The 27,997-nt window shown below is 41.9% G+C and overlaps 1 long non-coding RNA gene across 1 annotated transcript in view; it reads right to left on the bottom strand.

Moving 5' to 3' along the window:
* The window catches only part of LOC144579544 (uncharacterized), a 59,586-nt gene extending 31,589 nt beyond the window's left edge, over positions 1-27,997 (bottom strand). Inside the window, exon 1 of the long non-coding RNA XR_013527367.1 lies at positions 76-27,997. This is a non-coding gene — a long non-coding RNA (uncharacterized LOC144579544). The remainder of the gene's footprint in view (positions 1-75) is intronic.

Raw genomic sequence — 27,997 nt, 5'->3', positions numbered from 1 at the left:
CAATATAGAAAGACCCTATCTCAGAAAAAAAAAGAAAAAAGCTGTTTTTAATTAGCTGGGAGTGGTGGTACACACCTGTAGTCCCAGCTAGTCAGGAGGCTGAAGTAGGAGGATCCCTTGAGCCCAGGGGGTTGAGGCTGCAATGAGCTATGGTTGTACCACCTTTGCTTTAGCCTGAGTGACAGAGCAAGACCGCATCTCTAAAGAAAAAAAAAAAAAAGAGGGGCACCTGTTTGAAGGCTGCAGAGATTGTACCAGCATGTCTGTTTGGAGAGCTTGAAGCTGTATTTGCATGGCAAGCAGTCTGTTTTTGCTTGGATTATTTGTACATGGGGTGACTTAGACAGAGTGTGCATGGCAACTATAAATGAGTTTAACCCCCCACCACCTTCCAGAGGAGCACCTCTTATCTGATCTCTTGCCTTTCAGAGTAGCCTGTGACATTCCTCACTACTTCCTCCAGAAGGACATCTCTCTTCCATTTCCCTTCTTAGCTGAAAGCCTAGTCCCAAGGGAGTGCTACAGAGAAGAGAAAGTCATCACAAAACAGGGCATCAAAACCATGGCGACACGAACCTGAAACCACCACATCACCCTTCCTTAATTTCAGTCTCCCTCCCCAGCTGGGCTTGGAGAGAAATGTGGAACATCACTCTGGTAATCCCTTCCAGACACGATTATGTTCTAGTTACTGCCTAGGAGGACCTACTTGGTATTTCTCATCTTACCCTGATTGCATTCAAAACTTGATTAGATTCTATTGATTCTGTCATAAAAAAAATAAAGCCGGTCTGCTTTTCCCCTGTAGTCTCTCACTTGCTTAATGTAAAAATCCCACCTGTGCCTCGTAGGCTTAAAGCTACATTTCTTTGCTTTGCTCGACTTCCAGTTCTTTCTTTTCCCTTCTCAGAGCTGACATCTCTATTCAGTCTTGCACACTGGCTGTAGTTTTTACTGCTGTTATTTGCTGGTCTCTTTTAGGACTATTTACTCTCTTAGCTACCAGAGGGGAAAGCAGAAATATTTCTCTAACTCCCAGATAGTATCATTGGCCAAACTGTTTTTCATTGAATTCATTTATATTTATTACTTACAAGTGTTATTTCTTCCCATTTTAAGTAACTTACCTTATGATGAACGGAAGGCTCACCATGACCTAAAGTTGGGGATCGGCCTCCTGGAAGGGTCCCTGTTCCCACAGATGACAGGCATGAGCCAGCACACCCAGTTCATCCCACCTTTCTACCCTTCTAATCTAACTAAGTGTTTGCCTGTCCTATCTTTTCATAGTGTTCCTCACAGGCCCCTTAAACTAGAGGGGGAAAAAGGAAAGCAAAAACAAGTAAACAAAAACCACTCATGGGGAATCTATGCAGATGCTACTCCCCAGGAAAACCAAGCTTCATATAAGATGTTTTAGGGGGTAGACAATGACTCAACTATAACAATGCCCATTACAAGACCCAAACATGGAAAAAATCCAGACTCCCAGCAATAGGGTTTTGGTTTCACAACCCATGGAACACCAATACAATAGAATTCTATGAGGTCATTATGTTTCAGAAAAAATGTTAACTGACATAGATATTTACACCATAGAAGCAATTCACATAATCTAGTATGGCTATGTAGAATAAATATGACCTAAGACTTAAAATTCAGTCAGCTTCCATGGAGCATTGCATTACTTCCTTGAGTTATAGAAAATAAGGTGGTGAGTACAGTGGCTCACGCCTTTAATCCCAGCACTCTGGAAGGCCAAGAAGGGAGGATCACTTAGGGGCAGGAGTTCAAAACCCAGGGCAACATAGCAAGACCCCATCTCTACAAAAAATAAAGGGCATAATGGCATGCACTTGTAGTCCCAGCTACTTGGGAAGCTGAAGTGTAGAGGAATCCTTAATCCTAGGATATCGAGGGTTGTGGTCAGCTATGTTCATACCACTGCACTCCAGCCTGGGTGACAGACAGAGACCCTACCTCAAAAAAAAAAAAAAGGAAAGAAAAGAAAATAAGAATTTAATGCTCAAGTACATTGTAAAACTCTAGATTAATAACAGTGAGATGAGCTTCTTGTCTTTTAAATTTCTCAAACCTTTTCATATGCCAACGTACATCATGAATCTCCAAGAGGAGGTACTAGGGTGATTCATTTCTAAACTTACTTAACCCTGAGACTAGTGTCCTGGGGACCACACTTTAGAAAAGATGAGTAAATGGATGACTGAATGCATGCCTTGTTGGAGCAATACAGAAGACTAGAAGGCAAGCAAAAATGTCAACAGTGATTTGAGTTGGCTATTAGAAATACAGGTGATTTTTATGTCTTTATTATTATTATCATGTTGCTGATTATTTCACAGTGAACATTTCTGCTTATGTAATTAAAAATAATAAAGGTTTTTATTGTTTTCTTTTTTAAGATGACTGAAGAGGAGATGGGGAGGGAGTTCTTGAAGCCAGCTGTGTGACTGCCTTGTAAACCTTGCCAACACTGATCATTGCTCTTAGACAGCAATAAAGCCGATTCCCTGGAGAACTTTCCCATGGTTCCTATTGGCAATCACAGAAAGCACTCTGTCTACTACTAGAGCCTAGTCATTACTATCTCATTGTATTAGTAATTTATAAAGAAAAAGAGGTTTAATGGACTCATAGTTCCATGTAACTGGGGAGGCCTCATAATCATGGTGGAATGTGAAAGGCATGTCTTATGTAGTGGCAGACGAGAGAACAAGCGTCAAGCGAAAGAGGTTTCCCCTTTAAAACCATCAGATCTGGTGACACTTATTCACTACCATAAGAACACTATAGGGGGAACCACCCCCGTGATTCAATTATATCCCACCAGATTCCTCCCACAACACATGGGAATTATGGAAGTCACAATTCAAAATGAGATTTGGATGGGGACACATCCAAACCATATTAGTTATCATCATCAAAGTCAGTTGATGACTAATAGGCTTTGTTTTCAAAATTTGTGTTAAGGTAAAATTAACCTTACATAAAATTAGCCATTGTAAAGTGTGGCATTTAGTACATTTAAAATATTATGCATCCCCCTTTCCCCTGCTATCTAGTTACAACTGATAGATATTTGACAAGGATGTCCGACACCATGCCTTGAATTTTTGCCTCCCTCCCCATGACATTTTTCCAAAAATAACTGAGGCAGGCTTTCAAAGGAATAGATATCTACTAAGGTTGTAAAGCAGAAAATCAGGGCCATAAAAGGAAAAAGAGATAAATAAACCAATCATGAGTTTAAAATGGTGCTAATGATTGGGCATAAAGAGTATCCCTGAGTTTCCTGGCAGTCAGGGCAAAATGGGAAACACAAGAATAAGTGGTTATTATTAGAAAGGAGAGGGCTTGGTATACGTCAAGTGAGCTAAAGCATTTTTAAGAAACTTAATTCTAAAAGACCTTTTTCACACGGACTTTATACATAGAACATTGATATACATAATAGGCAATACCCTTGACTATGATTTTATAACAAATGCACATAGAAGGATTTTCATATAATTGTTTTTCAATAAATATTTACTAGATGAATTAACAAGTAATGAATACATGAATGAATAAAAGAAAAATCTCTACCCGATCAGTTGCATTCACATCACACAAACCCTTCATAAAGTTGTCTGCATAATAGAACTCAATGCCCAAGGAAGACTGCAATCACTCCTAAACTAATAAAGACATTCTTTCTAAATACACTTAATTAAATACTTGAATCAAATGAAAATATTAGGAATGTCTGGATTATGTCCTGATACCACCGACAATGTAGGAAAACCATAAGTCTTTGAGTACTACCTAATTGCTTTATAATTTTATGGAGCTTTTATGATGATGTGGTTTTTATTTTTTATTCCAGATATGCATAAGGTGTTTGAACGCTTACTTTTTTAGTTAAAGAAGATTTTCAAGTATTCTCGTAATATATCTACTCTCCAAAGCCATTGAAGTGTGAGAATTAGAACAGCCAGTAGGGCACAAAGTTTCCCTTTAGCCTGCCTAATTCTGTCAGTGGGATCAGTGCATTCCATTCAAAACTCCAGTTACTATCAGGTTTCAAAAGAGAAACTTCTTCCACTCAACTGTAATTTCTTAACTTTTCTAGGTTCTAGACTCAAGATTAAGGTTTAAGAATAAGTGGAGGTGGCCATTTGCGGTGGCTCACGCTTGTAATCCCAACACTTCGGGAGGACAAGGCAGGTGGATCACTTAAGGTCAGGAGTTCAAGACCAGACTGGCCAACATGGTGAAAGTACATCTCTAGTAAAATTACAAAACTGAGCCAGGCTTAATGGCACATGCCTGTAATCCCAGCTACTTCAGGAGGCGGAGGCAGGAGAATCACTCAAACCGGGAAGAAGAGGTTGCAGTGAGCCAAGATTACACCACTCCACTCCAGCCTAGGTGATAGAGCAAGATTCCATCTCAAAAATAAAAAAATAAGTGGAGGCAAATGAGAGGAAATGCCTTGGAAGACATGCAACATTCTGGAAGACATGACCAAAGGGTTGACAGTGATTTGTCTCAGGGGGTAAACATTATGGGCTATTTTTTATTTTAAAGTCTCTAATTTTTCTTATGTTTAGATTGCTGGTCCATGAAAAGCTGTTTTATTTTTAATTTAATTGTATATATGTATGTATGTATGTATGTATTTTGAGACAGAGTCTTGCTCTATCACTCAGACTGGAGTGCAGTGGCACGTTCTTGGCTCACTGCAACCTCCATCACCCAGGGTCAAGTAATTTTCCTACTTCAGTCTCCTAAGTAGCTGGGACTACAGGCGCCCACCACCAGGAATGGCTAATTTTTGTATTTTTAGTTGAGACATGGTTTCCCCTGGTTGACCAGGCTGGTCTCGAATTCATGGTCTCGGACGATCTGCCCGCCTCGGCCTCCCAAAGTGGTGGGATTACAGGTCTGAGCCACTGCACCTGGCCTGGTTTTAATAATCAAGCAGCGATTATTGAGTATAGGTTTAGAGAGGTGGAATCTTAGTGTTGTAGAAGGCCCCTCGTGGTTGTGACACTTTGGGTGACTACTCTACTCTCCCATAAACCAGAGGTAAACGTCCCCACCTCACAGTCGTGCTGGAAGATTAAATGAGATAGTACAGAGATCAGTGGCTCAGAAGGAGCATGTGCTTATCATATTATTAATATGATACCATACATGATAACTATTAGTATACTTGATGTTTGTATTTTGCACAATAGCAGTGACATTAACACAACAATAGTAAAAGGAAGAATGAAGTTGTCTATAATCCCATTTCTCCAACAAATCAAGCTATTTTTATTAGTCTATAGCTATTCTATCCTGACCCACATGATTCCTACAGTAATCGTCATACTGTAAATGCAATTTTGCATTCTGATTTTTTCCCTCCAACATTATGTGATACACATTTTCTGGTATATATGAAACATTAACTGATGATTTTTAAAAGCTATGCGTGTTTAGGGATGATAATATGCAGTGGCCCTCTCTATAGCATTCACAGTTGCCTTCATACTTTCTAAATTAGAATTCCTTAAGATGACTGAGGTTGGTCCCTGAAGAAACCAAATTCAGTGTAAAAAAACTGACATCACAAAGAGGCAAGCAAATCGGGGCACTTTGGATGGCAACAGAACATTCACCTTCTGTAAGCTAATGGGTTTCATTTTGCTACAATGTACAAACGTACCTTGGAATCTGATCCCAGGACTTGCTGCCTTTCGGAATGCAAGCGCAGAGACTGACCTTCAGAACTCAGCTGAGAGTACTAGAAGCCTGCCCGTGGCGAAGGCCCACCCAGCTGCATGTGCTTCCTTCCCCTAGGTGCAGAAGCCTGAGCAGGCAGAGGTGGGAGAAGGACAGAGCCACGGAATGGCCAGAGCCTGCCAGAGCCAGGAGGTGAGAGGTCATGGACAGAGTGCCTTTAGGCAAGGACATCAGCTATGGGTAGGGAAGTAGCAGGAAAAATATGTTGTCAAATTTGGCCTGCAAAATGGAAAACTTTGAATTCTGCCAAAGAGCTTGAATGTCATTGTGTGAGAATGCGGGAACCCCTGACAGTTGTTGAATCAGGGAGGGGAGCAGCCAAAGTGCTGAGTTGGAAAGAGACGAGAGCAAAGTGGGGTGGGAGACAAAGGAGAAAACAGCTCTGACAGGGGCGCAGAAGACAAGGGAATTGCAATGTAGGCGGTGGCCGATGGGTTCTAAGGGCTGTGTTCCAGGCTCTGGTCCATGTACTTTGTGCATATTCACAAATCCAACCCTTAGAACGATCCTCTGATTTGGGTCCTATTTGTAATTCCTGTTTGCCAGATGAAAAAATCAAGGTCTGGACTTATTAGGTGACTTGGGTAACTTGCCACAGTCCCAAATGATAAGTCCTAATCACCTCAGGATGGAAATGCAGCCAGGCTGGCCCCTGAGGCTGAGTGCCCAGCTCCACACAGGACTGCCCGTCCAGAAGCGTGAGATCTCTGACTGCAGGCCGAGCGAGAGTTCACCAGATGAGTGGGCAGGCATTCCAGGCAGGGGTGATGACACTTGCAAAGGCTCAGAGATGATAAAACAATCCAGTACTTAAAGAAGACAAACGTGCCGAGGAAGGGAGACACGTGGTAAAGGGTGAAGATGGACGGGCCAGAGAAGGAAATCTCTGCTCTTCAGATCTCTATGACTTGCACTGTGGAGAGAGAAAGGCTCAGAAGATCCTGTGTCCCTCCTTATTCCCTGAGAGAGTTGTCCTCAGCAACTCTCATGACAGCTGCATTTCATGTACTATATAGCTTACAGTCAGTGAGGATTATTTTGGTTGAGGTGCCTCCACTCTGGCTGGTCTCAATACAGCCATTCATTCAGCTAACATTGATTATGCGCTTCTCAATGAAGAACACCAGCTATGCAGAGATTAATAAAATTGGCACGGTGCTAACAAGAACCAATACCTGAGCTGAACTTCCTTCTACTAGCTCAGAACAACCTTGGCAAAGGGTCTCCCTGGACTGCCTAGCAAACTCTTGTTCTTTCTTAGGAAAAGCTCATTCTGTAGAGCAATGAGCTTGCATTGCGGGAGCTTCAGCTTCCTGCTGGAGAAGATCAGGTTTTACTGGTCACTGACGAAATAAACAGCCATGATAAGTAATTTCACCTTGATTATAGCTGCACAGGAACCAGTGATCCAACCTGATGCTTTTCCTGTTGCATTCAGCATCTTCAGCCCAATGCATATCCAGGAAGCCAATCTCCTGGCCCACCCAAGGTCCCTGAGCTATGGGTCACTAATGGTGGTCGCCGCATGAGCTCTGAAGAGGGAGGTGCTGGACACCAGACTCCCATAAGTCTCAAGGGTGTTTACTCTGGGAGAACTTGGGCCTTCTCTCCATGAACTCTAACAGGGTGGACTCTAGACTCTAACAGAGCAAAGATTCAGAACTCAGTAAGTTCCCTGATATTGGACCATTTATTCATGCACAACTTAAAAACAACTTCTCTGAACCTGTTTTGTTCCCTCTTCCCAATGCCCCATGTTGTAAACACCCACCTACCCATTTTTCAAAACCACGGTTCAGTTACAACTTGGCTTAAAACTCTTCAGATGGCAGGCCAGGTGAGGTGGCTCATGCCCATAATCTCAGCACTTTGGGAGATCACAATGGAAGGACTACTTGAGCCCAAGAGTTTGAGACCAGGCTGGGCAACATAGTGAGACCCCCATCCTTACAAAAAATAAAAAAGTAGCCAGGCACGATGACATGTGCCAATAGTCTCAGCAAGTCCAGAAGCAGAGAAGGGAGGTCAAGGCTGCAGTGAGCCATGATCACACCACTGCACCTCAGACTGGGTGACAGAGTGAGAGAATGAGACGTTGTCTCAAAAAAAAAAGCCAGCTGGATGCAGTGATTCTCTTGCCTGTAAACCCAAGGCGGGTGGATCACGTGAGGCCAGGAATTTGAAAACAACCTGACCAATATGGTGAAAACCTGTCTCTACTAAAAATACAAAAATTAGTCAGGTATGGTGGTGGGTGCCTGTAATCCCAGCTACTCAGGAAGCTGAGGCAGGAGAATCACTTGAACCCAGGAGGTGGAGGCTGCAGTGAGCCGAGATGGCGCCACCACACTCCAGCCTGGGTGACACAGATAGACTCCATTTCAAAAAAAAAGCCAACAACTCAAACAAGTCTTCAGATGGCAGCATCAGGACTGGGATGAACTTACCCTGAGTGAGGAGAAGGCTGAGCAGACAAATGGCCCAGATAGAACTCAACACGCCAAGGAGCAATTCTCATGGAAACAGAGGGGCATTTAGAAAAGCAGCAGCAGTAAAGATTTGTCTAGCACAGGTTTGCAAAAGGACCTACATCTCCACTCAAGAAAGACTGCCTTTTATGCAATTAAAATGAATCCTCCATCTGTCTAAAAACCACTTACATAAAGCGCCCCCTTCTCCCCCGCCCCCACAGGTTCCTCATCTATGCACCAGGTCATGCTTTTCGGCCAGCATACACCAGGCCAACAGCGAATGTGTGCAGAGCTGTGTTCTTCCCAGAGCTAACTGCTAAGGAGAGGAGCCCCTTAGTGGATAGCTTGCTTTAAACATACATCAGTGCAATCCTTATGTGGGTAGCATGCTTCCCCCACATCCATTAGCATACTCTTCCATCTGCACCCCCACTGTGAGCTGCTTGGAAGTATGATAAAGTCTGAAAATATTACATATGTGTGTCTCTACACACACTCACCCAGAGCAAGTCTCTGGGCAGAATGAATGAAGAGGTGGCTTTCCTGGAAAGGACTCAAATCCTCCCTCTTGCTACCTATACACAGACACACACTCATTTGTCCCTTTCAAAGATGAGAATACTGACACGTTGTTTCCCAAGATGGACTTTCAGACTCCACAATAATGTTGGTGGCCTGATTGCCACCCACATCCCACAGTCTCTGGAAGTAGCAAAGCAAACTGGTCACAGGAGCAGGAGGGCATGTGTCTCTCACATGCTTCTGATGGTCCACCTCTAGGCTGACCTCAAGGTCCCACTATCCTCTGGCTTCTCTGCTCTTCTGTCTGTGAGAGGCCACAGACCAAGGGTGTGAGTGACAGTGGAGCAACCAACAGCCCAGGTCTGGGCATCAGGCAGATGTGAACTCAGTCCTGGCTCTGCCACTTATGAGCGAATTGACCTGCAGAGAGCTCACTTATTCTCTCCAAACCTCATTTGCATTTGCAAAGCAGGGATAACGATGCCTACCTAATGGTTTGGTTGTGGGCATTAAGTGAGATGATACATGCAGGAAGCTTTGTTCAGGAAGTACACACCACAAGTGGCAGCTCTCGAAGCATTTGGCAGGCTTTGTTGTTAGCTGCTTAATTATCTCTTACTAGTATGTAATTGCTTTGAAGGCAGGATTGACAGCACTGTTAACTGCTATACTCTGACGGACAAACATAGTGCCAGGTAGAAGTAGGCATTCAATAAATATTTGTTGAATTAACAATTAATTATAGGGCTGAGCCCATAGTACCTGTGTTGATTAATTTTGTGCATCAACTTGGCTGGGCCACAGTGCCCGGATATTTGATCAAACATTATTCTGAATGTTTGTGTGAGGGTGTTGAATGAAATTAACATTAAATGGGTCCCTTTTGGGTACAGCAGATTGCCCTCCACAATGTGAGTAGGGCTCATCCAATCAGTGAAAGGCCTGTTAAGAATGAAGATTTACCTCTATGGAGTGAGAAGGAATTCAGTCAGAAATTCTGTCTTTGGTCTTGCCTTTCAACTCTTCCTGAGTTACCTGCTGGCCTGCCCTGTGGGATTTTGGACCCACCAATCACACGAGCCAATTCCTTAAAATAAATTTCTCTATATAAATATACACCCTGTTGATTCTGTCTCCCTGGAGAACCCTAACACAGTATCTCTAATCTTCGAATGAAGAAACCAAAGGTGTATGCATTTACCTCCCTTAGCCTGGAAACATGGTTAATACTAGTTTCACAGCACTTTTATAAGCTTCAACAAGCATGAATGATACCCATCTAATCACATTCTCTTATTTGATCCTCACACACGGTTGATGGCTAGAGATCAGGAGACATTTTCCAAGAGAAGGGAAAAGTGGGGCTTAGAGCTCAGTTAACTTTCCCCAAACCCCAATTTTTTTACCCCTCCATGTTTCCAAGCTCTTTCGCATGTAATGTGTACATCCAGTCCAACTCTGGGTTTGGCCATGTGACTTTCTTTGGTCACTAGGATGTTAGAAAATGTGCTGCAAACAGAGGCTTGAAAAGTGCTTATGTGGCTGGGCCTGTATTAACTGTTAGTTGTGCCATTACATGAGAGCATGCTTGGGCTAGCCTGCTGGAAGATGAGCTATGTAGCCCAGAGTCCAGACACCCATCACCCCCAGATATGTGAGGAAACTCACTCAAGAGCAACAGAGCTGCCTCGCCACCCCTGAAGTGTGAATAACCAATGCTTTGTATGCTGTGGAGGCTCTGATGAGTTTTATTCCATGGCCGTCATGTTCATAATAAATAACCCATACACAGAACTAATGCGACTCCTAACCAAGCCTGTTTAACTCCACAGTCGGGGCTCTTCCCAATACATCAGAAAGTCTCGGGTGTCACCTGAAGGCAGGCCACTTGGTTGGGATAAAACTTATAAAAAGTTGAGAAAAGCTTCCTCTACAGTGTAGCCATGAGAAACCAGCATGCCTGCTGGTCACTGGACTATCCAATAAATAAGGAGGCTAAACACAGGTGCCAGGCATATCCTAGAAAAGCAGGGGCAGCAACAAAAAAAATGAGAAACTTTTTTAAAAACTTGGTATTTCAAAAAATAAGCATTGAAGTAGTCATCACAACTTTTTTAGAATCCCTTATGCTATTTTATGGTTTAGGGTTTTTTTATAAGAGTTACATCTTGGGAGGTGGGTGTGTCCCCAGGATCTGTTGCAGGGGAGGGCCTCTAAAGGGCCTGTGTGCCTCGCTGTTCTACAGGGTTGCTGCCTGGGGGGAGCCTGGGGGCCGCATTTAGCCCCAGTAGTCGCCGGAGGGCATGCAGGGGGCAGCAGATGGAGCAGCTTGGGGGTGGTGGGGGACACCCAAGTAAGAGGAGCCGGGCTTCTGCAATCTGTTTCTAACCGCTCCCGCCTATGAATCATCCACATCCACACTCCCTCACAACCCGCATATTACATAAATAATGTACAAAATGAGCAAAATCGAGCCATCACCACGAGTAAGCTCGACCTTGAATTATCATGGAGGAGCTAGGAGATAGGACTGCATTAGAGAGTCGTGGGGACCTCTCCAGAAGGGCGTGTTTTGCTTGGCTTCTCTACATCACTAATAGATTTTAAAACATCAGTCACCTTCAAGGCCCAAGCCCATAGGAAACTGTCTTTGACGTCAATTTCTCGCCCAGCCCAGTAAAATTTCTTAAAAGGAAAACAAAAGTGGTTTGCATGCCAAGAAGTAAAAGGAGCACAGAGCAATCCCAGAGGACTTGAAATGCTGGTGGAATTCAACTTACGGTGAGAGTGGGTATAGGAGGGGGACAGTCATTAATTAAATGAGCAAAATTGTAAGTACTGGACTCCTTTGGAAAAATCAGGAGATAAGAATCTTTATGTATTTCCTTTCTGAACAGTCAAAGGCATGCAAAGATGTTACTGCCAGGTTTAGCTAAACAGTGGCCTACAGAAAGTTCCCCAATCATTCCCAGACTCTAATTTGCTTCCTGGAGATCAGCTGTGGACATGAGCAAGAGCAATGAGCAATTCCCAGATTAATTAGCAGGAGGGAAAAGAGGAGGAATAGGAAGGAAAGGAAGGGGAGGAGGTGGGGAGCAGAAATCCTTATTGAGCACTTACTTTGTGCCAAGCATTATTCAGTCTTTCCAATAACTCTATGAAGAAGTCATTATTATTATTCCCGTTATATAGATGAGAAAACTCAGAAAGCGTAAGTCACTTAGCCAAGACCACCCAGCCAGCGTGTATCAGAGCCGGGTTTGGAGCCCAGGTTCTCTAACTTAAGTCCCATGGGATAAGTCATGGGACTATGCTGACTCCTAGCAAAAGCTTAGTTACCTTGACACGTATTTAAATATTTCCCATTTTGAGTTATGCATCTAGAGTTGCAAATCACTTCATTCTGTCTCAACACAGGAAAAGGTTTATTCTCACAGCACAACATTTATTTTTGAAGTAAACTTTATTTAACTGAGTCTTCTTTAGCATGCCTTAAATGAATACCATATGAATTTATTTTGGTAGAAGAGGCCTCCTTCTTCACCTTGGAAACGCTGTTAACTTACATGATCCTTCCTTCCTTCACTCATCTTTTATTCATTCATTCATTCAAAAAATATTTATTGAGTACCTACTAAGTGCCAGGCACCATGCTGATTTCTAGGACTTAGCAGATGAAGTGTCTGGCCTAAAGGGGCTCACAAATAGAATGTGACTTCAGGACAAGTCATTCCAGAATTCACAGTCTATTTATGTGTCAAAAACAGATTCACAGCACAAGAAGATAATAAGTAGATTCACTAGATCTGAGATCTTAATACTTGAATGTAGCTGTTCTAAATGACCAAACGATTATCAGACCTCCAACCAAGTTACCCACATTAAAAAAAATTAAACATTAAAAAATAGCATTGTGCTCACAAATTGCTGCTTCCTTATTTGATTCTACCAGTATAGCACACTTCTAAAATAAAATAAAAAGAGTCAAATGTATCAGCTTTCCAAAACTGGACCAAAGCCAGTACACTGGGCTTCTGCTATAGCATAACCAAGACCCTTTCTGTAAACCTATAAATAAATTTCAGCAGATGCTTGGACTCAGAGGGTCTAAGTGGAAAACCAATCCACTGGCCCTCAGAATCATGTGTGCAACCTCCCTTCCTGACTCCTCTCCAGCTTTAAGAAAGCTATGCTTTGAGAAGCTATTCATGCAGAAAATGGTATTTCCAAACTGATGGGTTACCCCAGCAAAACCTATGAGAATAGGTAACCCCACAGAGAAGTGAGTAGTCTCTATGTCCTGATTCCACAAGGTCTCTGCTATTCTGAGGTTCCCAAGGCCAGTAGACAGGCCCCTTTCAAGGTCCTGTGATGAGCTCCATTCTGAGCTGCTCCACCTGTGCCACTGACCACTTAGAATGCCAAATTACGAACTGTGAACGCCAACCTCACTCTACTGCAGGACTCAAATGGACATTGATCCATCAGTTTCCAGCTCTGGCTTTGCAACAGCACAAGGGTGACCAGACATCCAAAAGGTGGCACAGAATTTCCAAAACCAATTCATTTTACTCATTTCATTTGGAAAAGGTGAGGAGCCAGCAGTGCTTTTAGGAGCAGTAGGAACACAAAGAGAGCCTAAAGTGAGAGTGCTAAGCAACCATAATTATCAGAATAAACCAAAACGTAAGGTTCTCAAGGGCAGAGACTTCCTCCATCTGGTTCTTTGCTAAAGCTGCAGTGCCTGAATGTTTGAGTGCTTAATCCATGCCTACTGAGTTAATGAATGGATGATACTAACAGGGAGTGTTCCCCACATCGTCTGTGCTAAACACTTCCTCTTTATTCTCTCATTTAAACCCCTTAACCTAATAATCAGAAATCTGTACCAAGCCCAGTCTGCCATGAAGAAACAGATTCAGAACATGCAGATTATTTTCCAGGGTCATGTAGCTACAGGGCAGATCCAGGTTTTGTGGGGCTTAAAACTTTTATAATTTCAGGATGCCTGCTTTAAGGAAAAGAATATAAAACTATAAATACCTATTTAGGTATAGAATTGAATATCTATTTACAGTGAGGAAAGAAATTGCAACAAATTACAAATGTAAAAGTATTACAAATTCCATAAAATCTGGAAAAATGACAGCGATAACAGTGATTTTTATCATCTACCTGACATATGTCTATCACATTTTTTCCTACATTTGTTGCCTGCATACTTTCTCTATAAAGAAAACAGAAGAATTTCTTTCCTGTAGTGTGATTAATCAAAGTTTTTTATTATTATTTTCAGCTTCATGAGTCATTACAGATGGCAGTAGGTAAATCCTTAGGGTTGTTGTCAAATTGGGGAAAGCTCTATTAAGTTGCTTTCATATCTGAGCTGCAAGATTTTAAGGCATTTCAAGTTGCCTGTCAATGATGAACCATAAATCAACATTGCTGAGTTGACAATATTCATTAAGCTGTTTGTTGTCACGATCTCCTTGCTATAATAATTTAATATGAATTTCATGTTACCTTTATTCTATGTCAAAGGGGCAAGAAATTTGTTTTTTTCCAACGTGTTCATGTGATTCATTCCTCATCACTAACTGGATTATTAAAAACTCCAAGAGCTTCTTCATCATTTTTAGTCACTATTTCTCTCTTGCCATAAATAAATGAATAAAATGTACCTTTCTGTTAATGAATTAGTGAGTTTGGTATGAGCTGAAAAAATTTTGTTATAAGCCTCCTCAGTGTCTAGAGATTTTATTCCTCTCCTCTATTTTATGTTTCTGTCTTCGTGTGAATTTTCTTTTAGTTCTTTAATAAGTTTAAAGATGGCTGTTAAAAATGTACTATTCACCTATGTTCAAATCAGAAGCTGTAATGTTTTCACTTGTTTTATTGACACTTTCAAAATGACTTTCCAAACTGTAGTTAAAGCCACATATTCCCCACTCAACTGCTCTTAAGCCAGGTCCCCAAAATGCTCTTGGGCATTCTAGTGCCACCCTACACAAGGCAGAGAGAGACCAAGAGGAAGTCAGAGTAGAAAGAGACATCAGTTTCAACTGGTTGACTGCACTGGTCACATAGCTAGGGTCCCTCCCACGGCCTTGGAAGGATCCTATGAAGGGAAAGACCCTGGAGTTTAATGGTCATCAGCTTCATGGGAAACTGGCCTCTGCTACAGCTAGTGTGTGACAGGGTGCTACTCCAAAACTGGCCTGGTTCCAGGCCCTAAGTACCTGACCTGTGCTCTATATGCTCCCTGTCTAAGGAATTGACAAAACAGAATGTGCTAACTCCAAGAAAATTAGGTTTCTCTTCGCAGCAATGGTCTTCCATGAAGTGCCAATGAAATGCCCAGAATTCTTTATGTAAAGTCACATACAAAATAAAATTTTCAGAGAATATTTGGGTTCAAAGGGCTAAGCTAAAAACCAAGTGAAGAGTCCTCAGACAAATTCAAATTCATCTAATATCATAAATAAATAAATACAGAAAGGAAATAGGGACCCTCTCATCATTCCTTTGCGCTCCCATTTCCAGCAGTGCAGCAGGAAGGGCCTGCTGGTCAACGAAGGCCACAGCCAGACCTCCCTTCTCCAAGGTGGTTCTGGCCTCTCAGCACCAGCTGACCCCTGCCACCAACCTCATCCCTGAGAGCTATGACCCCCAGCCCTCTGGGAATTGCAAATCTTTGACTCAGTGCTGGAACTGGAGATGCATCCATTCCCCTCCCACAGGGGCGCAGTGGGATGAACTCCACCCCTCCAAGGGTGTATGTGTGTGTGTGTGCATGCCTGTGTGTGTTTTTAAATTTCACATATGCCCCAGGAACAGTCAACAAATATAATAAACTAAGAAAATCATTTCACAGATGAAACATCCATTTTTTTACTCTTACAAATTATTAAAGATATAGATGGAGTCTGTATTCTCCATCTCAGAGTCACCAAAACATACAATCTGTGTGAAAATTCTCATTATAAAATTATTTTAAAAGTCTGTTTTTAAAATCATTGTCTTAAAATAAGAATTCCACCTACTCATGCCACTGGGGAATTCACTGTTGATAAAGCATATGCAAGTATGTGTCTACTCTCAGTAAATTCACAGCCGAGCAGGGGAGTGAAGATATGGACACAAATACCAATAACATCATGTAGTAAGTGACAAATGGCCAAAGAATAAACCTGACATAGAGCCCCGGGGGTGCCACTGGAACATGTTTCCAAAAAGGAAATACCAGGAGTTGAAAAGCATTTAAAGGATTATCAGTCTTCTAAATCAGAAATGTATTAAAAACAAATGAAATGAATACAAGAGAACTTGAAAATAGCCTGAAAACTAGAAACAAAAAGAAAGATGACAAAGCATCATCTTTTTCTTCCCTTGTCTGTGGGTGATTTTCACACAAGAATCGATATTGTATTTATTCCGTGCAATTGTGCTTCACTAATCAGAGATCCTGTTCCACCATCCTCTCGATTATCTTGTTTTCCCGCCTCATTTGCTTTCTGCTTCCAAACTCTGGCAGTATTATCCTACAACATTATCGCAAAGTAAATTTTAACTGAATTTGCAATTTGAAATCATTGATTTTTTTTTTCAAGTTTAAACAAACAGAAGTAACTGCCAGATATTTCATAAGGAAAGTCTTCTGAAAGGCAGTGTCAGATTGTTTCGTGGAATTCTAATCTGGAAGGAGAGATGCTAAAGATAGGAAATGAAATGTTTAAATTGATGTAAAAAAATGAACACCAAGCAGAGGGATATGCAGTAGGGAACTGTCCCATAGCTGTAGGAATCTGAGAGGACCCTCTTTAATTGTCAGTGGGAAGAGAAATTTTTCACGACACACTTTTGCAAAGCCATTCACATGCAACCCTGCTTGGCAGTAACTTGTCCTTAAGTTGTTTAAGTGCGAAGGCTGAAAGAAGATTATGGAGCAAAAGATATTTTAAGGAACCAAATAAAAGTTTAACTCTGATGGAAAGAGGGCACCCTACCTTGGCAGGGTGGCTTGGGCACCAATATCTACAATGGTAAGAGAAGCACCAACATCAGTGTGACAAAGTAGAGTTGGTGCCAATGGAAAAGAAGATGGTGGAATCTTAGCAGCATCAAACAGTGTAGAAAGCAGGGGAACTGCACTGAGAAAGAGCAGCCCTGGAAAGGCAAGCAGGAGATTTTAATGACAGAGAGAATTTAAGAAAGGGAAAGGGAGGTGAGGGAAGGGAAGGGAAGGGGAGGGAAGGGAAGAGCTTGAGGGTATTGGATTCTAAAGATGACAGTGGCTGAGACTCAAAGCCAGAGACTGCTACCATGGCCACTGTCCCCACACTTTTTGGTTGCTCTTCCCTGAGTTGGGAAAGGAAGAGATTTCCAAATATAGCCCCTCTTCCCAGGCACTGTGCAAGTGATACTAATAGGACCCAAAATTCACTGGCTCTTGTTCCACTCAAAGTCCTACCCAGTCACTGCAGAGGGACCCTAGGGTGGCTTACCTACACCATCAACAGCCTTCTGATGCTCTTCTACTCAGGTCCTTAGTTGATGTCAACTCTCTACAAAGTCCAGTGACAACTGGGACTCATCCCTAGCCCTGGCAATCTCCATGGGAATGCTGGTGGCCACACCTGGGGTGTTGGCTACAGATATTCCTAGGGAGATACTCCTCTGGGTACCACGGCAGGGCTAGGTTCCCTGGAGTCTCGGCCGCATCAATGCAGCTCTCGGAGGCACTCCTCTGTCCAGCTCTGCTGCCCTGAGTCTCCTAGGCCCTGGGGCACTGCCTGCACTGTCACAGGCCACAATCCTGATGAAAACTACTGTTAAGCTTGGGCTTGCAGCCCTCTCCAAGGACCTGCTGGGAGAGCTCACGGTTGAAGCATACAACCTGATATTTTCCTATTGCTCACTGTCTGCATGTCTTCCTGGGTGCACAACTTCCTCTTGGAGCAAGGCTTTCCTCCCATGTAAATTACCTCCTACAGAGAGACACAGGCCAGACACTGCCACCCCACCACTGACACATCAGACACACCCTGAACTGTCAGAATCCTATCCACAGGCCCAGCTGGGGACTTCCAGGTCTCAGTTAACAGCCATCAATGTTAATTGAGGAGGGATGGTTTCAGAGACCCCTCTCTGAAATGTAGTGTGAAAGTGAACTGTGGGCTGTTTCTAAGAGCTGTTTACTTTCTATATTCCAAAACTAGAGGGGCTAGGGACACTATATCAAATATCAAAGACTAGTTGGCTTATAAACAACAGAAATTTATTTATCACAGATCTAGATACTGGAAAGTCCAAGATCAAGGCACCAGCAGATTTAGTGAGGGGGCCACTTTCTGGTTTGTATTATAGAGGACAGCTTCTTGCTGTGTCTTCACATGGTGGAAGGGGTAAGGCATCCCCGAGGCCATTTTTGGAGGGGCACTAATCCTATTCATGAAAGCTCTACTTTCATCACCTAATCACCCCAAAGGCACTACCTGTTAGTACCATCACATTGGAGATTAGGTTTTAAGTCACAAATTTTCAGGAGACACAAACATTCCAACCATACCCGGGGGCTTAGAGTCAGGATGAACTGAACCAACTAAACTCCTTGGCCATTCCAAAGAGTTGAAGGGGCCAAGCAAATTCTGCCAATGTCAAAATAATTTTTGTTCATTCTAAGTTTACTGATAAATTTTGGGGTAAAATTTCTGTTTTCTAGCATGTGCCACAATCTACCCACTTGACACACAAACATGCATTATATGAACTTCCCGGAGAGGAAACAAAAGTGCCAGATCAGTGAATCCCAGAGATGAAATGATTAAAGCTGCGTAGCTTGTAAACTCATGAAACCTGCCAGGCCCAGATGGATAATTGGTAATTGATGTTTATAAACAATACTCTCCACAGCTGAGGGAACAGGGCTGGCACATGGTGAGTCACCCGCTCATAACAGGTCTCATGTCCATGCTCCCTCCATGCCCATCCCTTCTGTAAGAGCCCTGTGAAAGGTTTTCCTGAGTCTCATGGCTGTTGAACAGCCCATTTGCTTGAAAGCCAAAGGGGACACTGGGGCCTGAGCCGTTCACCACAAGTTCCTGTTCCACTCCGCATCACCCAGATTCTGTTGATGCTTGTCAAAATCTTAATTCACAGGAACACCCTGCACCAGATTCTTTGGAGATCTCAGAGATCTGAGATGGAGAGTCAGCTCTGCTGCCAAGACCTCAGAAATAGCACAGAATGAAATCTGCCAGCTTGAGGCTTAAAGAAGTCAGATCACCTTTTGCAAGACAAATTAGCACATAACAAATGAAAATCGCTAATGTTCCTATTCATCCGGCATATTATTCCCTTGGATATAAAATGGCTCTTCTCCAGGCCCCAGCTAATGATCATCTTGACCTCTAATGCTCAAGCTTCTGAGCGACTAACCATGTCTGGTCATCAGCTCTGAAGGACTTGGAGGGCAAGTTGGGAAGCCTGGAGCTGGTTTCAGCTCAACCTACTGACCGCACTATTTTACCAAAGTCCTTTCTTTCTTTCTCCAAGTCTTAGTTTCTCTAGGCCCAGCACAAGCATAAATGAAGACTCCTCACCCTCCCCTCCGCAAGGATCTTAAGATTCTATATAGTCTAAGACAATTTGCATCGTAAAGGGTTTCTTAGTACAAAAGAAACTATCAGACACCATACACTTAAACTCTTGTTTCTGGGCAGATTGGAGAAACATCTGCTGGTTGCCTCCGTCTCCATGAGCTAATTATGGTGCTAGGTGCTTTCATGATTAGTATCTCCTTTAATCCTGCAAATCAACCAGACAAACTGAGGCCCATCTAGGTCATATAAGTGACCTAAAGTCCTGTAAGTAATACATGCTGGTAGGGTTTAACTCAGGTTGTTTCACCTGAAGGCTCATGTTTGTCTCACAATTCCACATTGCTCCTCAGAGACAAGGAAGCTCGATTTGATTTAATAAATATTTAGGAGTCCAGCTTGTGAAAAATCTCCCTAAAGTTAGACATAATGTCAATTAAAGGAAAATAGGATTCTAGGCTTTGTGCAGTGGCTCACACCTGTATTTCCAATGCTTTGGGAGGCTAAGTCAGGAGGATTGCTTAGGACCAGGAGTTTGAGACCAGCCTGTTCAACATAGTGAGACCTCATCTTTACAAAAAATAAAATAATAAAAAAGATAATAATGATAAAAAGAAAACAGAATTCTAGTAAAACAAATACTTCGTTTACATACCAATTGTCAGAAACCTGTTTCAGAAAATGATGCTCGCCTGTACTGTTTTCTTTTCAAAATATGTTGATTTCGTCCTGTCAAATAATCAGCACACAGCTTTGTGCTGATGAGTAAAGAAAGATTATTTCTTCAACAAACTGCCTGTTTTACTATGGCTGGCTCTCAACACGAAGACTTTAATTCCAAAGCCAACACAGAACTTTTTAATTTTCACCTAGAAAATAGAAATATATATATTTTTTCTTTTAAGTGTTACCATTCACACCAAATGGGAAGCCTTGAAAGGAAAAGATAGATTTGAGTGCATAAAGTTTAAAATTTTTGCATGATGAACACTGTAAAACGAAAAGTGTAAACTTGAACAAATATTAGAACATATGGCAATCAGCTGGGTGCTGTGGCTCACGCCTATAATCCAGCACTTTGGGAGGCTGAGGTGTCAGATCACCTGAGGCCAGGAGTTCAAGACCAGCCTGGACAACATGGTGAAAACTTGTCTCTAAAAAAATACAAAATTTAGCTGGGCATGATGGTGGGTGCCTATAATCCCAGCTATTCAGGAGGTTGAGGTGGGAGAATCACTTAAACCTGGGAGGCAGGCTAAGTACGGTGGCTCATGCCTGTAATCCCAGCACTTTGGGAGGCCAAGGTGGGTAGATCATGAGGTCAAAAGATTGAGACCATCCTGGCCAACATGGTGAAACCCCATCTCTATTAAAATACAAAAAATTAGCCAGGCATGGTGGTGTGCGCCTGTAGTCTCAGCTACTCAGGAGGCTGAGGCAGGGGAATTGCTTGAACCCTGAGAGCGGAGGTTGTAGTGAGCCGAGATCATACCACTGCACTGCAGCCTGGATAACAGAGTGAGACTTCATTTCAAAAAAAAAAGAACATATGGCAATCATCAGGTAAATATCAAATATAGGCTGAGGCAGGCAAATCACTTGAGGTCTGTTATCCCAGCTACTCAGGGGGCTGAGGCAGGAGAATCACTTGAGCCCAGGAGGTGGGGATTGCAGTGAGCTGAGATTGTGCCACTGCATTCCAGCCTGGGCAACAGAGCGAGGCTTTGTTTCAAAAGAAAGAATTTAAAATATACACACACACACACATATATATTATTTTTTAAAAGTATCCCAATAGAAAATGGGGAAAGGACCTCAACAGACAACTGGTGAGTATTCAAAGAAATACAAATTAACATTTTTTTTACTTATCAGACTGGTTAATAAGGCAACAGGGCAAAAGGGAATAGGAAGAATACAGTATAATTGACACCTTTGTATACTACTGAATAACATGAATTGGCACACGTTTCAGAGTAAAAAATTTGTTTTTCACGTTTATAGATCTGCTATGTTTGAATTGTTTTCAATAGCATACATTACCTTTTCAATAACAAAAATAGATATTTTACATGTTCTCACCCTTGACCTGGCACAATTACTGCCTCAGCATAAACCATAAGGAAATAATCATGAATGTGTAAAAGATTCAGCTAGAAGAGATACATGATAACATTGATTACAAGGGGAAAGACAGGTGTGGCAGAAACCACTAATTGCTACAAAATAGCAATTCTTCTCCTTTTCCTTAGCAATAGAACTCTTTTGACATCTCTTTTACCCTCCTTTGCAGATGAGCTTGGCTAACTATAGGTAAGCAGAAGTGTTGTAGGGGACTTCCGGGGAAGCTACTTAAAAGCAGCTGATTTGGCTGGGGAGGAACACTTTGGACCCTTTCTTACTTTCTCCTCTGCATTATCTGGAACTTAGATATGATGTCCAGCTATTTAGAGCCAAGAAGTGACCCTGGGGATTGAAACTGCCATGGTTTGCTTAGTCCCCAGCAAAACTCATGTTGAAATTTGATCCCCAATGTGGCAGTGTTGGCAGGTGTAGCATGGTGGGAGATCTCTGGGTCTTGAGAGAGGATCCATCATGAATAGATTAATGCCTCCCTCAGGGGTGGGCAAGTTCTCACTCTCATGGGAATAGATTCATTCTCAAGAGAGTAAGTTGTTATGAAGAGCCTGGCTTCCTTGGTTTCTCTCTCTTGCTTCCTTTCTCACCATGTGATCTGTTTGCACACATCTGCTCCTCTGCCACTTTCTGCCATGAGTTGAAGCAGCTTGAGGACCTCATTAGATGCAGCTGCCCAGACTTGACCCTGCCAGCCACCAGAATCATAAGTCAAACAAACCTCTTTTCTTTATAAACCACCTAACCTCAGATACTCTGTTACAGCAACACAAAGCAAACTAAGACAGAAGCTATCCAGAAAAATGATGGAACAAAAAGGTAGAAGAATCCCGAGTCCTTGATAGCTGCCATATCAACCCTAGACTGCCCACCTCTGGGCTATCTTACATTCAATATTCATCTTGTTTAAGCCACTATTCTTTGGAGTTTTCTATGAATAAATCTGAACCTGAATTAGGTTCAGATTTAAGTCAATATGTCATCAGGTTAACAATCTAAAACTTAAACAGTCGAGACCAGACTGGCCAACATGGCAAAACTCAATCCTTATTAAAAACACAAAAATTTGTCAGGCATGGTGGCACATGCCCATAATCCCAACTACTCAGGAGGCTGAGGCATGATAATTGTTTCAACCAGGGAGGTGGAGGTTGCAGTGAGCTGAGACTGGGCCACTGCCTGGATGACAAAGTGAGACTCTGTCTCAAAAACTAAAAGGAAAAAAAAGTCAAACAATAGCAAACTAGTTAAATATTATAAGTTATTTGGAATCCAGATGGTAAGACCTAAGCAACCATTTAACATATTATATGGAATGATGTTCACAATGTATTGGCATTTGATAAAGGTAGGTTTTAAAACTATATGCCATATGATCCCATTTTTACAAAAAAAAAAAGAAAATTAATATTCACACATTGAAATAAGTCTGAAGAGTTATATGCCAAAATATAACAACAATTATCTGTGAGTGGTTGGACTCTCATGAATAGTATTCTTTCTCATACAAAGCATCCAATTAATTTCAGCAAGTGTGATGCATATGGTATGTGTGAGACACTAAGTACCACCTGAAAACCTATTTACTTACAGTTCCACAGGAAATTAAGAAAAGGATAGTTTAGCCACTATTCAAGGCAGTACTGTCCCATGACACACAGGGGACAGGAAGTGCTAAGGCTTACTTTTAGAGGTGTAGTCACTCTTGCAGTTCATCGGGGAATCACTAAATAAATTAAAGCTCAGCTCCACCAAATGGTTCCTTTAAAGAACCAAGGGTTAAATATGAAGACACATTATTTTTCATGGCCAGATGTGTCTCAAGCAAAGGAAGAAGCCTGCAGAGATGCTTCCAAATGTTCAAAGAACAAATTTCCAGGTCTACAGCTGTGCTTTATTAGGGGACTGCAGCCAAAACCTATGAGAATTTGGCATAACTTATTCAAGAAAATGTTCACGTGTGTTGAAAGCAGATTAAATATACATGGGGTGGGGGAGCTGATCATCCACTCTATGGAGCACAGAAATTAGTCTACTAAGTAAGTGTATTTAAATGCCTTTTGTGAGTCTTTTGAAACTTGGTAGTTATCTTCCAATTCTTTCAACATATAACTCCATCCACTTCCTGATACATGAGGCAATGGATGTTCAAAGGAATTGCCGGAGAGCCCTGTAATTAGCATGTCACCTCAGCAATGCCGAAATTAAAGGCCACTAAAGAGGCTTCTATCACAAGCCTCCTATTTTCAAGGCTTATGAATTTTTGCTCTAATATCTTGTCTTTTCCCAAATAGTAGCAATGAGCTGGCAGCAAGAACGTGTCACAGCTCCTCTGTAATGTGGTCAAATCATTTTTCAGTCATGTGAAAATCAACAAGAAAAGACCTTGGGGTTTCAGACATCTTTATGCTCCCATCTGGAGTCCAAAAAAGTCTCATTTAACTTAACACAGCCACATTTTCAAACACCTGGTTCTTCACTGGCATTCCGTTTAAAAAAGTTCTTCCAAAACAAGAGCAGAATCTCGGTTATTGTTTAAGCAGTCATCAGTGTGTGTGGGGAGACATACTCACTCTCGGTGTGTTTAAACCTTCCTGGTACAGGCTTTCAAAACTAACAAAAATAATAATTTACTACCACTACTACCGCCTCCACCATCAGCACTACACAGTGAGTGCTTACACTTTGTGCTCAGTACTGGCTAGATAATTTATGTCATACAGCAACCTAGCAAACTAGCCATCATCATCTTCATTTTTAAAATGAGAAAACAGATTAAGAGATGCTAAGTTGCTTGCTCAATTTATACAGGTAGTAGGAGTCCCAACTAGTCTGTTTCACTCTTTTCATCATGCCAGGCTTTTAAATAAATTGTGGTAAAATACATACAATATGAACTTCACCATTTCAACCATTTTTAAGTGTACAATCTAGGATCATTTACATTCACAATACTGTGTAAGCACTACCACTATCTATTCTCAAATGTTTTTTATCACCCAAGACAGAAACTTCCTCACTTCCCTTCCCCCAGGCCCTGGTAACCTCTATTCTATTTTCTATCTCTATGAATTTTCCTTTTCTAGGTACCTCATATAAGTGAAACCATGCAATATTTGTCTTTTTGTGTCTGGATTCTTTCACTGAGATAATGTTTGCAAAGTTCATCCATGTGGTAGCATAAATCAGAACATCATTCTTTTTTATGGCCATAATATTCCATTGCATATATATGTCACACTGTTTATCCATTCATCAGTTGATAGACACTTGTGTTGTTTCCACCTTTGGCCACTGTGAATAATGCTGCAATAATATTGGTGTACAAGTATCTGAGTCCCTGTTTTGAATTCTTTGGGGTATATACCTAGGAGAGAAATTGGTGCATCATATGGTAATTCTATGTTTAACTTTTATGGAACCCAGACTTTCTCCATATATAAAGTATGGTCCCAATTTCATGCAGATATAAATACAGACTTTTGTCTCTCTCTCTCTCTTTCTCTCTCACATACACACAGACACACACACACATACAGACACACACGCCAGTCTCTTGTTGATTCAGAGCAAAAAGAGAATGAATCAGACAGACCAGGGTTTAAACCCTGTCTGTACCATTTACATAATGCTGGGCAGGTCACTTCACCTCTCTGAGGTTAAGTGTCCTCATGTGTAAGATGGAAATAATAAAATCTGCCATGAGGATGTGAAGATTTGAGTTCAAATGGGCAAACTGACTACTAGCGTATGCCTGGCCAGAATGGGCAGTGGATGTATAGTAACTACTTTCTCCCATTTTAGGAAACAGAAGGAGATGCCTGTACTTTTGACATGTAAAACATAATGCCTCCTTGGGTCCAATTCCTAGGTGACCAGCAAAAGCAAAGGCACATCAGGACAAGTCTGGGGACTTTGGAGCCCTCTGGGAAAGGGAGACTCATAGCCCACCGGTCTCTGCCCAGGGCTTGATGAGTGGAAGGGACACACTGGGACCATCATTAGCTTTCCCTTGTGCCTTTTCTACAGCCAAGGGACTATAAATCAATAAACTGATTATCCAATAAAGCTCCCTGACTGCACATGGCTCAAAGCACTAAACAATTTAATTCAATTTGCCTGGAACACAAGGACATGCTACATCTCCCAAATTAGAATAAAAGTCCATCGATACAGAAATTATTTTTTAATATATTTGTGGGTCCAAATTGGTTGGAGTCAGTGGAGCCACTGATGTCTTGAGCAACATAAATGGAGCAAGTGGAATCCATGGATCCAAGGATCCTCTTCTCTTTCCTTCTCTCCCCTCAGCCCCAACGAAGGTCCAGAGCAGCTTCCTACTCTGAATCTGTTGCCCTTGAAGAGATGAGCAGTCAACGTCCAAAAGCAGTGATAACTTGCACCCAGAGGGCACTTCAAGAAATGTGACTTGATGAGGGTGATTAATTCTTCTGATCAATTTTGCTTTGGGCCTATATGCATATAACAGCTTTTTATTCCATTTATTACTGACAAGGCTGCTTAACGCAATCTCTTGTTCCTCAATGTCAATTTTGTAATTTTGATCTTGCTGTCAGTGTCTTTTGAACTTCCTAGAAGAAAGGCTGCTATGGATGGGTCTTCACTTTCTTTTGGTAAAATATGAATGCATATTGAGAGATGAAAAATATACTTGGGATGTAAAATTGACTGCAATCCAAGAATATTCAATTCACTAACTACAGCCACAGAGAGGAACCATCTTTGAAGAGTGCAATCCTCACCTGAAACCTAAAGGACTTTTTGATGTTGTTTACATTTGAAATTATAGCACTAACCAGACACTCTGATTGTTAATTGCCTCAGTAACTTCCTCCATACTCAGAATCTCTGTCTTGCCTGCTCCTCCTCAGTGGGGCCAAGACAGGAATGCAGGCATGCTAACTGAAGCTAGATCCCCATATTTTGGATACCATAACAAGGTTCATTGCATCATGTTTTGTCTTTTCTGCTTTCCACTAGGTCTAAAGATGAAGGCTGACATTTAGAGCTTGTGAATACAACTTCTACCTCCATCTGTAAGCAGAAAATAATTCATTAAATAAATGTCTGTCAGTAGTACAGCTTGAACACAAAGTCTGGTGTTTTATTCGGCCCTGAAGTTTTCTAAAATGATAATGAGCTGGTTCATGAGCACCCTCATTATGTTAATCCAGATTCCTTCAGGAGCAACTAGGATAAAAGCTGGAGCTGACAGAACCTACTGGTGGATGAACGGGAGTCCCTGCCCTCACATGTCTGAAGCACATGTTCGTGTGACCAAAATGCTTTGTTCCTAATCTTTTGAGCTGTTCCTTCATTAGACATTTAAAGCTCGCCCTGTCTTAATTTGGCTGGAAACAGCATGCATATAGTTTGTATTTTAGGAAGGACGATGAGCACCCACGAAAGTGACTGAAATGTTATTGCTGTGCTTCTTAGAAAAGTTACAGAGCTGCCGCCTGTGTCTGTATATTAGTTCATTCTTATATTGCTATAAAGAAATACCTGAGACTGTGTAATTTATTTTAAAAAGAGGTTTATTTGGCTCATGGTTCTGCAGGCTACACAGGAAGCATGGCAGCACCTGCTTCTGGGGAGGCCTGAGGGAGTTTTGACTTATACAAAGTGGAAGCAAGTATCTTACCTGGCAGGTGCAGTACCAAGAGAGAAAGAGGAGGTGTCACACACTTTTAAATGACCAGAAGTCATGAAAACCCAGTCACTATCACCAGAAGAGCACCAAGCTGGAAATCCAGCCCCATGATTCAATCACCTCCCACGAGGCCCATGCTCCAATATTGGGGATTACAATTCGACATGAGATTTGGGCAGGGACAGACCCAAACCATACCAGTCTGCTTAGGACATTTTTACATGGTGATCACTCTCCTGCTAGATGCACCACACAGTCGGTAAGCATGAAGAAGAGGACTGGAGCATGTTCAGCACCTCGATCATAATGTCCCTACCCATATAGGCTTTTAAGTACAATGCCAAGTAAATATTGTTATCCGAGAGGGGGTTGATTGCTGAAGTTCTGTAAAAAAGTTAGAATGGCGATCATTAAAAAATCTGGAGACAACAGATGCTGGAGAGGATGTGGAGAAAAAGGAACACTTTTACACTGTTGGTGGGAGTGTAAATTAGTTCAACCATTGTGGAAGACAGTGTGGCGATTCCTCAAGGCCTTAGAAATAGAAATTCCATTTGACCCAGCAATCCCATTACTGGGTATATATCCAAAAGACTATAAATCGTTCTACTATAAGGACACATGTACACGAATGTTCATTGCAGCACTGTTTACAATAGCAAAGACCTGGAATCAACCCAAATGCCCAATGATAATAGACTGGATTGGAAAAATGTGGCACATATACACCATGGAATATTATGCAGCAATCAGAAATGATGAGTTTGTGTCGTTTGTAGGGACATGGATGAATCTGGAAAACA

Source organism: Callithrix jacchus, chromosome 15 (genome assembly GCF_049354715.1).
Source record: "Callithrix jacchus isolate 240 chromosome 15, calJac240_pri, whole genome shotgun sequence".
Classification (NCBI taxonomy): domain Eukaryota; kingdom Metazoa; phylum Chordata; class Mammalia; order Primates; family Cebidae; genus Callithrix; species Callithrix jacchus.
This window is presented reverse-complemented; position numbering and strand designations above follow the sequence as displayed.